The sequence below is a fragment of the Cavia porcellus genome, unplaced genomic scaffold (genome assembly GCF_034190915.1).
Source record: "Cavia porcellus strain 051 isolate PalLab524CR breed Dunkin Hartley unplaced genomic scaffold, mCavPor4.1 scaffold_7, whole genome shotgun sequence".
In the NCBI taxonomy this organism is placed as follows: Eukaryota; Metazoa; Chordata; class Mammalia; order Rodentia; family Caviidae; genus Cavia; species Cavia porcellus.
Genome location: NW_026947490.1, coordinates 44,684,849 through 44,697,474, shown reverse-complemented (window position 1 = coordinate 44,697,474; position 12,626 = coordinate 44,684,849). Strand labels below are relative to the sequence as shown.

The 12,626-nt window shown below is 37.3% G+C and overlaps 1 protein-coding gene across 1 annotated transcript in view; it reads right to left on the bottom strand.

Moving 5' to 3' along the window:
* LOC100733491 (T-cell surface glycoprotein CD1b3-like) overlaps positions 1-12,626 on the bottom strand; it is a 351,357-nt gene that overhangs the window by 254,120 nt on the left and 84,611 nt on the right. The window lies entirely within an intron of this gene.

The following is a 12,626-nucleotide window of genomic DNA, read 5'->3' as shown; positions in this document are numbered from 1 at the left end:
AGTTCAGATTCACCTGGGCACCACTAGCTTTTCATCTTTATCTTGGTTCTCAGCATCCTGAGTATCTGAAAATATACACAGACACAAATAATCACAACATAAGCCTAACTTATGATCCACTACTAATACTGTGTCAAGTTAGATACAGAGATACAAGTGATCTTGGTATGAGGACAGGACTCTGTGAAAAGAACACCATAGAAAGTCTACTACTTCCTACTAAAATATTAGATAGCTTGTTTTCTTAGTAACTGTCCAGCTCTCCATAATCTGTTCAGTTAATATCACTAAGCATTTTACACTAAATCTAATAATCATTTTAAATAATACATTGCTTTAGAAAAACTTTAGTAAGCTTGACTGTGTGTTCCGTTAGACATGCTGCTTGTTACTCATGGAGTAGAGATTATTCAGTGAGACTAAACAGACAGACTCTATGGAGCCTTAAAGGAAAAAACTTCTATAGAGCTTTTTCTAAGGCTCTATAGAGCCTTAAAGGAAAAAAAAAGAACTTTGGTGATGCTCAGAGAATACTTTGCATTCACAGCTGAAAATGTCAGGGCTTGGTGGGCACAGTGGCACACGATCTCAGTACTCAGGAGGCCAAAGCAGGAGACTCACTCTTAGTTTAAGGCCAGCCTGAACTCCATAGTGAGTTTAAGGCCTACCTGAACTACATCATGAGACCCTGTCTCAAAAAAGTAAATAGGTAAATAAAAAAGAAAGAAAAGTGTCAAAATTCATGATATGCCTTTAGAATTAATGCCAGACACAGTTGAGAAGTATTTAAATTCTACCAGGAAATGATAGCTTAGAAGAGACAAGACAATTCAGAAGAGAAAACGGTGGTGGTTTGGATTTGAGGAACCATGATAGTAATATCTCCAGTGATAAAATTAATAGGAAAAAAGTATTTGGATAGTCACTATTGTTGACAGCTCACAACTCAGGGTCAACTATTTGCAAAGCCTATAAATTACAGTTCAGCTATGCCCACTTGGAAGAGTCAGCTTATGCAGACCTATGATAGGAACAGGCACCATGGTGGCTGAATCTGTTACAATCACTTCAATCTCATCATTATTTCTGCTCCTGTAGTTAGTATCTTAAATTTTATCTTGGATCCAAAGAAATAAATTTTGATGAGGGAAATTCACTTCATAATGGAGGACTCACAAGTTTCTTCAAGCAAAATGAGAGTTCATTAATATCTATAAGAGAGTGGTCCAAGGAGGCTCCAGGGTGTTACACAGGTTGCAGTCATGGGAGGAAGACTTAGGGTTTCCATGCAATGAACGCTGCAAAATTGGCTAGACTTTTTTTATGTTTGCTCCCTCAAGTGTCATCCTGGTAAGATAAAGAATACAACTGAATCCACTAAGACAATGGCAAGGAATATTGACAGAGGTGTAAAGGAGTGGTCATACAAGGTAAGGGACACTACTTTCAAAGAGAAAGAAAATCATTACACAGGAGACATCTGCCTGAGATCAAGAGGCAGGAGGTAATATGCAGTGCTCTGGCTGAAAAATGAACTGATGTAAAAGGAGTCTAAGGCTGCTGTACATGCAGGACACACAGAAAACCATGGCATTGCTTCAGCCATTGCTACAGTGTTGATTTGACAAACAGCAGGATGGTCAGTGCTTCCTAGAAATTGTAGAGTCCCAGAGATCTTGTGCATTTGAAGATTCTATGTATTAACATGATGGGGTTTATTCAGTCAGATCAGTTTCCTTGGTATAAAAGCCCTGCTGATATGCTAAGACCATCCATACATAACCAGATATGCATTATATCCTTAACTCAACCATACAACAAAGAAGAGTAGATTCTGTGAGTTTGATATACCTATGAAGGTGATTTTCTCTACTCAATTGTAGATGAGTACTTCAAGGTCAGTGGACACCTTGCTAAAACATACACTTCTTCACTGGGTGAGAATATGCCATCCACCTGGCAGGTTTTTCTACCTTTGCATGTAAAATCTATGGCTACTTTAAATCTGTTGCGATCATTTGGGAATTTCATATTTTACTCATATGAGTGTGATCCCTGAATATGTATGTATTGTTAGCTGGGGACCAGAAATTCATGTTCTTTTTTTATTGTCTTCATCATCATGATTCTCTGCAATAAAATTCAGACATGTCAGTCAGTCATTGAGTATAGCCACATAGTCCACTCAGCATATTCCCTGGTTACAGAAAGAAACTGCTCATAGAGCCTATCAGATGAACACGAGGACACATCTCCTCTGGATATAACTTATGAATGTTCCATTATAAAGAGAGCTACATTCCTTTCCATCATATTTCTGTGGGTTCAATGAAAATACAAGTGTAGGGGCTGGAGATATAGCTCAGCAGCATAAGCGCCTGCCTTGCAAGCAGGCAGTCATGAGTTCAATCCCCAGTACTGATAAAAAGGAAAAAGACAAAAAAAAAGAAAGAAAAAAGAAAATACAAATGTCCACAAAGTAGAGAGGTAGTGAGGATACCAAGAATCCCTTAGAAATGTCACAGCTCAAGACTCAGAGTCAGTAAAACTTACAACCAAGCCATGGCACTATGCATGCGTCCTTTCCTTCTGTACAGCCAACACATCCATAGAGCTCTTATGTCATGACATAGGGGAAAAAGTGTTAGAACTACACACACACACACACACACACACACACACACACACACACACATTACACATTAAATAGAGCTCTCAAGGGAAGCTAAAGCATTACAACATTCCTGTGAACAGTTAGGGAATTTAATCTGTGAATTAGATGCAGCATACACAACACACAGCCAAATGCCAGACAAATAGAGAAGAACCCTTTGACCTGCAGATTTGCCTCTGCTCATTTCATCCAGTTCATGCCGTTCAGAAAAAGATTGAACACATTCTGAGAGACATGGCTCAGTTTTGGGAAGACAGACCAAACAGACATTTTAGAGTAGTAAGCTAGAAGTTTAAAACAAGGATGACTAATACACTAGCGTTTATAATGGGAACACAATCAGAGAGGCAGAGGTAAAGGAAATGCAGCAAAGAAATAAAAAATAACAGAAATCATGAAGACTTTTGTTGGACTCTCCATACACTAGATAAGGCACTGGAAAGAATTAGTTTCCTAGAAATGTCACCAACATCCTTGAAAACTCAAATTCAAAGAGAAAAGAGAATTAAAAGGTCAAAGAAGAAAGAACGCAATAGAGAATGTCTGCCTGTAATTTACTTGACCCTGGTTTTCATTCCCAGCACCACCAAAAAAAATTGAGATCAAGTATGTGAATACATTGGGACAATTACAAAAGGTATAGCATACACATGCTGAAAATAACAGAAGAGACAAAAGCACAGAATAAATAATAAGGAAATACTGAGAATTCTCCAAAATTAATGGTACACAGAAAAGCATAGATACTGGAAACTTAGAAGCAAGCAGGATCGCCACCAAGAATTCACAGGTAGCCATACCATATTCCAACATACATGTTTCCAAAAGAAGAAGAAATTCTTAAGCTGGAAGATTAGAATATCTTCTTAAAACATCATAGTCGCTAGTGCATCAGATTTCTCTTCAGAAATTATATGATCAACAAAAGAACTGGGGAGAGGAAACCAAAAGAAAACATAAGACATCCAATATCCAGCAAAATATCCTTCAAACATAAAACTACAGCTTTCTCACACAAGTAAAAATTGAGGGAATTTGTTACCAGCAAAGCTATCTGTGAGAAGAACAGAGAAGAGGACCAAGGGAACAAGGGTGCGGGCTGAGGAGGAAGAAAAGGGGAAGTAGGCGTAGTAAAGATGTGCCATGTGCAGGAAACTGGTAACCACAATGAATGTAAACATTAGAGGCCATAACACAGGATAATATTAATAATAGCAACAAAAGGAAAAAAGAGCATAGAAGAAAAATAGAAACAAAGCTTTTATAAATAAGGAGGGAAAGAGGCTTGAAGGGAGCAGAAGGGAATAGGGAAAATGAAGAAGCAAGATGTATTATGTAGAGGTACAAATTCCCTAAAGTGAATGTGGTCATTGTGTATATCAAGAGTCACAGTAAAATTAATTTTAAAATATCAACAAGAATCTGGAATAGGGGAATTGGAAGAGGAAGAAAGGAGATGGAGGGAATGGGAAGAGGATTTTTTAAAAAACAATTTTCATGTGACCACTCCCCAAGATGACTGTGTATTGCATGAACTACAAACATCTACTAATAGAATTTTTTAAGTATAAAACAGCAAAAACAATGTATTGTTAAAAACTATCATAATATAAGATATGATATTGGATAGAACTCAGATCTATATAAAGAGATGAACCCATGGTGAAAGGATAATTTAGGTAGACATTGCTAAAACTGGTCTTTGTTCGGTTAAAGTGTTGTTAAAACAATTAAAGAATAGCCACACAGTGTGAGAAAATTTTGGTAGAACACATCACTGATGATACACAAAGACATGATTCCTTAAGGATTGAGTGAAACAAAGCTAGATGGAGAAGTACAGCAGACTTTTCAGGCACTGCCAAGGAGGATCTCTGACATTATCCATTTTCCAGAACTCATATAATTTAAACTAGAGTGCATCCTAATGTAAACTGTGTTCTTTTGTTAATAATAATTCATGACTGCTGGTTCAGTAGTCCTGATAAAGGTAACCAATCAGCCTAGGCCTTGCCCTCAGATTCTCTGGGAAGTGCTCAGTTATAAAGCAACACTCCTCTCATCACGTGATACTGTATTGAATACCTAAGCAAATCAAAGCATGAAGATGATTATCTTCTTTAAGTGAATTCACAAATATTCCGTTACCAAATAAGGTAGCTGTAGGGACCATATCATCCATTTTTGTAAGATCAGAAGACCAAACCTCAAAAGAAATAATAATGAGCAATCACACATAATTAGGTAAAGAAAGTAGTTAGGTTGCAGGCTGAGAAACTCTCTTTCTTATTCAAGAATATTTTTCTTCCTTAACAAGTTCCCCCTTCCACATCTCCTTTTTCTGCTTTCACTCTAGATGAATGCTGGCAATTTAACCAAAGCTCACATCTGTTAGAAAGAAAGGACTTAGCTGGACTCCAGGAAATTCATTCTGTGCATTTATCTCCAGTATTATAAATAAGAAGCCTTGATTTTTCATAGGCAGAAAATATGACATATGTACCTAATTTTTAAAAAAATGTCACTCTGTGAGAAACTGTACTGTGAGTTGGAGTCCTTGCAGTTCCGCAGGGTAATCAAGGCTTGTGGATGCCATACCTGGACTAAGAATTCCTGCAAGGTCCCCTGCCAGCCTGCAACCCTCAGCCAGTAGCTCATGGAACTTGTGACCCTGCTTGTTATTAAGGTCATCCCAGGGGAGGTGATCCGTGAGATGTTTCCACAGGAGATATGAGGCATCTCTCCCCTGCTATAATTTCTGCTGAAACACGGATAGCTTCTGGTCCTGGTCTTGAATTTGGAAACTGTATTCACTAGATGAAATAGATGGAAAATATTATATGGACATTGACACAGATTTGTGAAACTATCTTCAAGAAACCCCAAAGGAGGATGCAGGTTTGGTGACCTGCCTATTGCAAAGGAAAATAAAGATAAACACAAGTCCTCTTGTCAGAAAGTATTCCTATAAGAGTTCCTCAGCATTCTCCTCATCTACTCTCCTCCAACCAAAACCAGGCAGCTCCCTCAGTCTCTAGAGAGCCCCCTTCAGGTCTTCATTGGCTGTAGACATCTCTATGTCAGTAGAGACATAGTACATTTGTGCTGTGAGGCAATAAAAATGTGTGCAGTTGGAGCTGAGACTAATTGGAGAAAATGGAAGAAACAGCTTGACAGGCTCAGGAATATCCCTTTGTGAATGAAACGTGAAAAGTCCTAACTAGTCAACAGAAAAATCAGAAATATTGTGAATGAGGTAGCAATTACACACTACCAAAGGTAAGGAAGACATCAAATGTCCCATAATAGTTGACTTAAGTTTTATAGTAATTGAAGTAAGCTCAATACAATTTAAGAAGTACAAATGAGAATCTAAAAATTATTGCCTCCTCTACCAAGTATTTTGTTCCCTAAAGGTACCACAGGTCTTTGTCAAGCATGTACCTTCCATGTGGCTTTCTGCCCCTCCCATGGACCAGGCTAGCTCTTGGTTCCCACACCTGAGCTGGAACACTTAGGCATTCACACACGTTCCCACCCTACCTGCAGTGCACGGAACCACTTAACTCAAATTTTTGGCGATCTTCCCCTTCTCAGCCAGACCTCCTTCCAGGTAATTTGGCTCCTTACCCAGAACAGACTCAATAATGTCTTTGAACTTTTGACAGCCTGAGAGAGACAGATGCATCTGCATTAGTAGACAGCTGCATGTGTAACTGTGGCGCTACTGCAGGAGAGGAGGGTGCATTCATCATAAGACAACTGACATTGCATTCACGGGTCTGTGCAGCCATGTCTATATGTTTATTCACCAGTCTGTCAAGGAGATGGTGTTTCATGGCCTCCATTTCAGAGATAAGAAATCTAAATCTTTAAAGGTACATACATTGACATGATTCATCTGGTATAGGGGCAGAGTCAGAAGTCACATCCATGATGTCTAAATCTGAATCCAAGAAAACTACAATTGCCAAGCCTGCTGCCTCTAAATTCACACAGTTAGCTGAACTGGAAAAAGTGATGACCTTAATTCTAGTTAAGGGCTGGAAATATTTTTGGGTTGGGATTACAGTAAGAAACAAGTTTCTCAGATTTTTTTTTAAATTCTTATCTGGAAACATTTGTAAATAGCACAAAGCATAAAAGCATAAGGACCTGAGAGTAAATGACCAGCCATAACAAATTTTGTGTCAGGTTAGGATAAAGAGAAATATCACTCTTAGTGTTTACTGTGAGACAGGAATTGTTGTAGGTGTTTTGTTAGATGAGATTCATGTGCATGAGGTAGGTGCAAGCATAGACTATATGAATAGCTGAGAAATCTGAGGGGAAGAGAAGACAGGAAACCTGGATTAGAGCCATGGAGATGGGTGCAGTGGTCCCATGCTTGACATACTGTCATCTCTTAAAGAGACTTGTGGGATGTCTTTCTTCTTTATCATCTTCAAAATCTTTAGTTGCAATAATATTCTGATTGTAAGTAAAGATGTTAATGAAATAAAAGTGGCCATTTCTCAAAACCGATCTCTTGGCTACTTAACATGCTTTGATTTTTATCTTTTTCAACTAGGATCTCCTCTTATTAAAAAAGCTTTTCACAAAAGAAATCACTGACAAAGTGAAAAGACAATCAACAGAGTGGGAAAAACTATAACTTGTTGTCCCTCAGACAAAAGATTTATATCTATAGCATATAAAGAAATGAAGCCCATCAACTGAGGAAAGGGTAAAAACGATGTGGTACTTTTATGCAATGGAGTACTACTCTCCTATCAAGAATGATCACATTGAGGTCTTTTTAAGGTAAATGGATGTGACTTGAGACCATATTCGTAAATGAAATAAATCAGATTCACATGTGTAAATACAATTTTGTCCTCCTAGTGTAAGAAACTGAAAGACTAAATAAGACCCAAAATCTTCAGTAAATACTGCGAAAAAGTAAAAAATTGCTCAAAGGGGAAAAATAGCTAGAGTACGTAAAAGGCGAAAAATGGAAGAAAAGAGAAAAAAAGATATAAATTTGTATATATACACTTAAGATAGCTAAAATGATTGTACTACTAATTCTATTAGTTCTTGGAACAAAACAGTTAACATTCATAGGACTAGATCAATTTTGAATGTCTATATCTGGTATTCTGAGCAACTCCTTTGAAAATAACTATGCAAAATAACAACCTTCGTTAAGTTCCTACCACCTTGTTTTGAAAGCCTATATTGTTATTGTTTTGAGTTTTTGCTATTGTTGTTCATTTGTCTCTTTTGTTTCTTGATTTTTATCCCTCTTTAAAATAAAAAACAGTTGAAAAAAGTCAAATCCCCAAAAATTCAAAGACCCAGCCCAAAATGAGCATCTGAGATGAATATATACTTCTCAGCTGAAGAAATACAAAGAACAAATATAATAAAAAATGTTCAACATCGCTGGTCATTCAAGAAATGCAAATTAAAACAACACTGATATTCCATCTCACTCCAAAAAGAATGGCTATCATAAAGAAATCAACCAATAACAAGTGCTGGAGGTTCTGTGGGGAAAAAGGAACATTTCTCCACTGTTATTGGGATTGTAGACTTATGTGAGTGATGTGGAATTCAAGACCAGAAAAAATAGAGACACGGCACCAGAAACTTTAAAAGACAGATTTGCTACCCTAGGGCTCTGATGGGAATCTCAGTTCAAAATCATCAGTCCCGACCTGAGTTTTCCAATCATTTATATATGTTTCCAAAGGAAGTACAAAAGGTAGATAACATAATATGCTTGACTGGTTATGTACGTCTTTGTCGTTAGTTGCTAGGTAGAATTCACTCTTGCAGAAACAGAAAATATATGAGGTTACTGTTGTGCAACATAGAGAAAGAATCCATCATTGTTTGAGGCCAGGCAGAGACGTCTTTGCAGTGATAACTTTCTGGGGCTTGGAATTAAGAGAACTATTCATTTGTGCCTGAGCTATACTTATCTTGTAAATGGCACCCAGAGTGTCAAGGCTCCTTAAGTTTGTAACTTTCTAACTATGGGAACAGGCTGCATCTTTTAGTTTCATCTTTGAACAGTGTTAGAAATATGTTCAGTACAAAGCATACAAGTTTTTAAATTTCCTGTCCATTAAAACAGCCTCTACACAACCACTTTGGAGTCAGTATGGAGGTTCCTCAAAAAGCTAGGGTTTAGAGGTCCCATTCAACCACGCTATTTCCTTTCTGGATGAATCCAAAACATCATTCCACAAAGATACATGTGCATTTATGTTTATATAAACACAATTTGTAATATCAAATCTTGGAAACAACACAAACGCCCATCAACTGAGGAATGGATAAAAATGATGTGGTCTTTTTATACAAGGGAGTACTACTCAGTCATAAAGAAAGATAAACTGGAGACTTCTATAAGTAAATGGATGCAATTTTTTTTTTGGCACCAGGGATCTAACTCACGACTGCGCATTTGCCAGGTAGACAATGGATGCAATTTGAGACCATATTCCTTAGTGAAAGAAATCAGACTCATGTGTAATATTGCATTATGTCTCTGGTGTGAGAAGCTGAAATAGTAAATAAAGTCCAAAATATACAATAGATATTGTAAAATGGAAAGAAATTGTTCAAAAGGAAAGAGAAAGTACGGTAGTAGAAAAGTAAAGGAAGGAAGGGAGAAAATCAAATATAGTTATATTAGCAGTTTCTCAATGGTAAAGAAAGGTTTGTGCTAATATCATTTGGAGAACATTTTATGCCTGTATTTTATACTCTGAGTAACTACCTTGAAGATAAAAATAAGCAATATATTAACTATTGCTATTCTCCTATTTTTTAAATTGTTTCTTACATAAAATAAAATAAATATTTGTGTCCCTTTCAGGTGAAATAAACACACTACCAAGGAATATGAGGGAAAACTTTATTTGCTAAATGAGGCAAATTCAGGATAAGAAATGGCAAGATTGCTTCTGCTCTGCTGTTGCACACAAGGCCGTGTCCCCTGACTCCTTCAGTGGACACAGTCCCTCTCACTGCCCTGCCCAGTGGGCTCCTGCTGCCTGGCTCTGTGCAGGAGGGGAGGCTGCCCTGCACACAGGTTGGGACTCACTGTGACTTAAGAGCTTCTCATAGTCTCCCTTTGGCCTCATGTTTCATCGCTCGAACCCTAGTAGTATACTTTGGCCTGCTGCCCTTCCTGTGCACCTCAAGGTTCACTGGCTCAGCTATAAATAGAGGGGGCACTACAGATTCTTTACTATCCCAAAAATACCTTCTCTTGGACTTATAGGAAAAGCCTGTAACCTTGGACTCAAGGCTTCTTCAGCAGGGCAGTCCCTGGTCTCCATGGCGACAGTTAGGGCTGCTGTAGTTTCAGTTAGTAGCAAAATGCCCATTAAAATAGAAGAGCACTATCAGCGTGTTTCCCCAGCACAATCAACACAATTTTGCCAATAAGAAGCCTGAATTAAATGAGATACCATTGGTCCTAGAACTTTACGACAACAGTGATATGATATATCTGCAGGATTTCACAGGACAGAGAAAGGATCTAATAACAATGGCCATACCTGATCTTGAGAAGAACAGATAATTCCATATTTGAATCAGGAATCAACAACATATTTTAACCCTACTCTCATTGTACACTTCACTATGAAATAATAACCCTAGCCTTACCATACATATCACTATTAAGTAAGAGAAATCTGTGGTGTTAAATGTCTATAGTCCCAGCTTAGGCAGGAGGATCTCTATGAATTTGACATCAGCCTGGGCTACATAGAGATATCCTGTCTCAAAAATTTTAAAAAAATTAAGGACAGAGAAAATTTGGTGAATGCTTTGAGCCTCAGTTCTTCCATCACCATTAACTAGAACGCAGAAAACTAGCATCTACTTTTCTAGGAGCACAGTGAAGTGAGCTTTATTTTGATGAAAGTACTACGGAAAATAGATCAAACATGGGAAGAAACAGCACAGAGGAGGATTAGGAGACACTTTATTACACCACTGGGCTTCAGACTAGGATCTTTCCTAAAAAGCCAGAGTCAGGGCTTTAGGACTTTTAAAGGGAAAGTAAGCCAGGAGGCACAAAGGCAAATTCAGTGCATACGGTTGATAGGTTGAGTGGACATTATGAATTGCTAAGAGAATTTAAACATTTCAAGTTACATCATAAGGCTATCAGTTATACAAAGTGTGGGTTATACAGAGGAGAAATGTTCTGCTGCATTTTAAGTTTCATTACAAGACCATTAGACTAGTTATACAAAGGCAGTAAAGACATTATTTATACAAAAGAACATTGGAAGTTGTATTATTGTAAGGATATCTGTTAGACCTACACACCAAAAAGGTATGTTCTGTAATCAGATTCATCTGGACATGTCCACTTGATTTTGGTGGGCATTTTGGCATGGTTTTATTTAAAATTTTAAATCCCTTTTTAAAATAGGGAGAAAAATCAAGTTTGGAGAAAAGTTTCTTTCACACAGTAAAAAAGAAAAAAAAAATACTCATCACTTTGGGGATCATAAACCATAGAACATACCATGCTTTTGAAGCTCATTAGCCATGGCATAGACAGTAGCTTCAGACAGAAGAAAACATTCTTTGATTTTGTAAAACTTCTCCTTACTTTACTCCAGCTGCACTCGTAATTTCTGTTCAGTTTCTGAAACACTCACTTTAGCATTTAAATGACAAGAAGGGCCAATGTGTATTCCCATGACGACGTATGCTGTGGAAAAGGTAGAGCCAGAGACCGTGAAGATGACCACCAACACGTGATACATTAAAACCAAATGAAATCAAATAGATTGAATGAGGATAGAGGGATGACAACAGCTATACTTATTAACTTACCGTCAAGATGAAGCTGATCAAAACCCACAACACTTGAGAATCCTTAACCTTAAAAAAAAGTATCAAAAATCAGAGCTGAATATATTGCTTACTGTAGCTCAAACTCCAACAGAAAAAATATGGAGGGCCAAATGAAGCACATAAATGTTGGCAGTTGCAACCAGGGAAACAAAACATGGTTGGGTCACGGAATGCCAGGAACCCCATGCTTCCACCTGCCAAAGTCATGCAGATATACAAAGCTACTGAGTCTTTTCCCAAAAGTCATCACTGGTGACAAATTCTCACTCATTCCAAAGTCTTAATAATTGTGTCTTCTTGGGCCAACAACTATCTCCTCCCCAGAATACCAATGTGTATTTCACAGTGTTCATTCCTATGTATGCGTAGAATCATGAAAGCAGGAATCATTTCCAAACATGTCATGTTTTCCTTGGTGCTGTGTAGAAGTCACTTCACCGTTTCCTTATTATTAAAGCAGATCTTAAGGTGTTTTCCAAGTGAAAATTATAAAATTATGTGAATATAAAAATACAAAACTATCATGATGTTCTTCTTTGAATATTTGCCCATTATTTCTGAATTATTAAAATTACACAAGAAAAAGCAATATATAATACTAATAGAATAAAATGTTTGTATTTTAAGTCTTTCATGTTCTCAATATCATTCTTGCTACTTTCAAATTCTAAGTTGTCTTGTTTTTTATCCCTGGGACAACTAGGCCTTTCATTACACCCAAATTAACTTTGACATCACTACCACTTAACATCAAGAAGGGTGAGAAGAGTGTTTTTATAAGATTTTTAAAATTTTTTTTTTTGCTTTCTGTGTTACTAGCCACTGCAGATCGTATGTGTTACAGATTTCATTTTAGCCCCACAAGAGCTTTTTACTAGCTGTCAGAGTGTTAGCAACAGTTTACTGCATAAAAGATTGAGGATGACCAAAAACTTCCTAAAAAAACATGTGTGAATATAATGCATTTTTATGTTTTAATTCAATTTACCCATATATTCACCAAAAGAGGTTTTGCTATTGATGTTCTCACCTGCTGAGAACCCTTAATGAATGTGGAACAAACATGGTAAGGTCC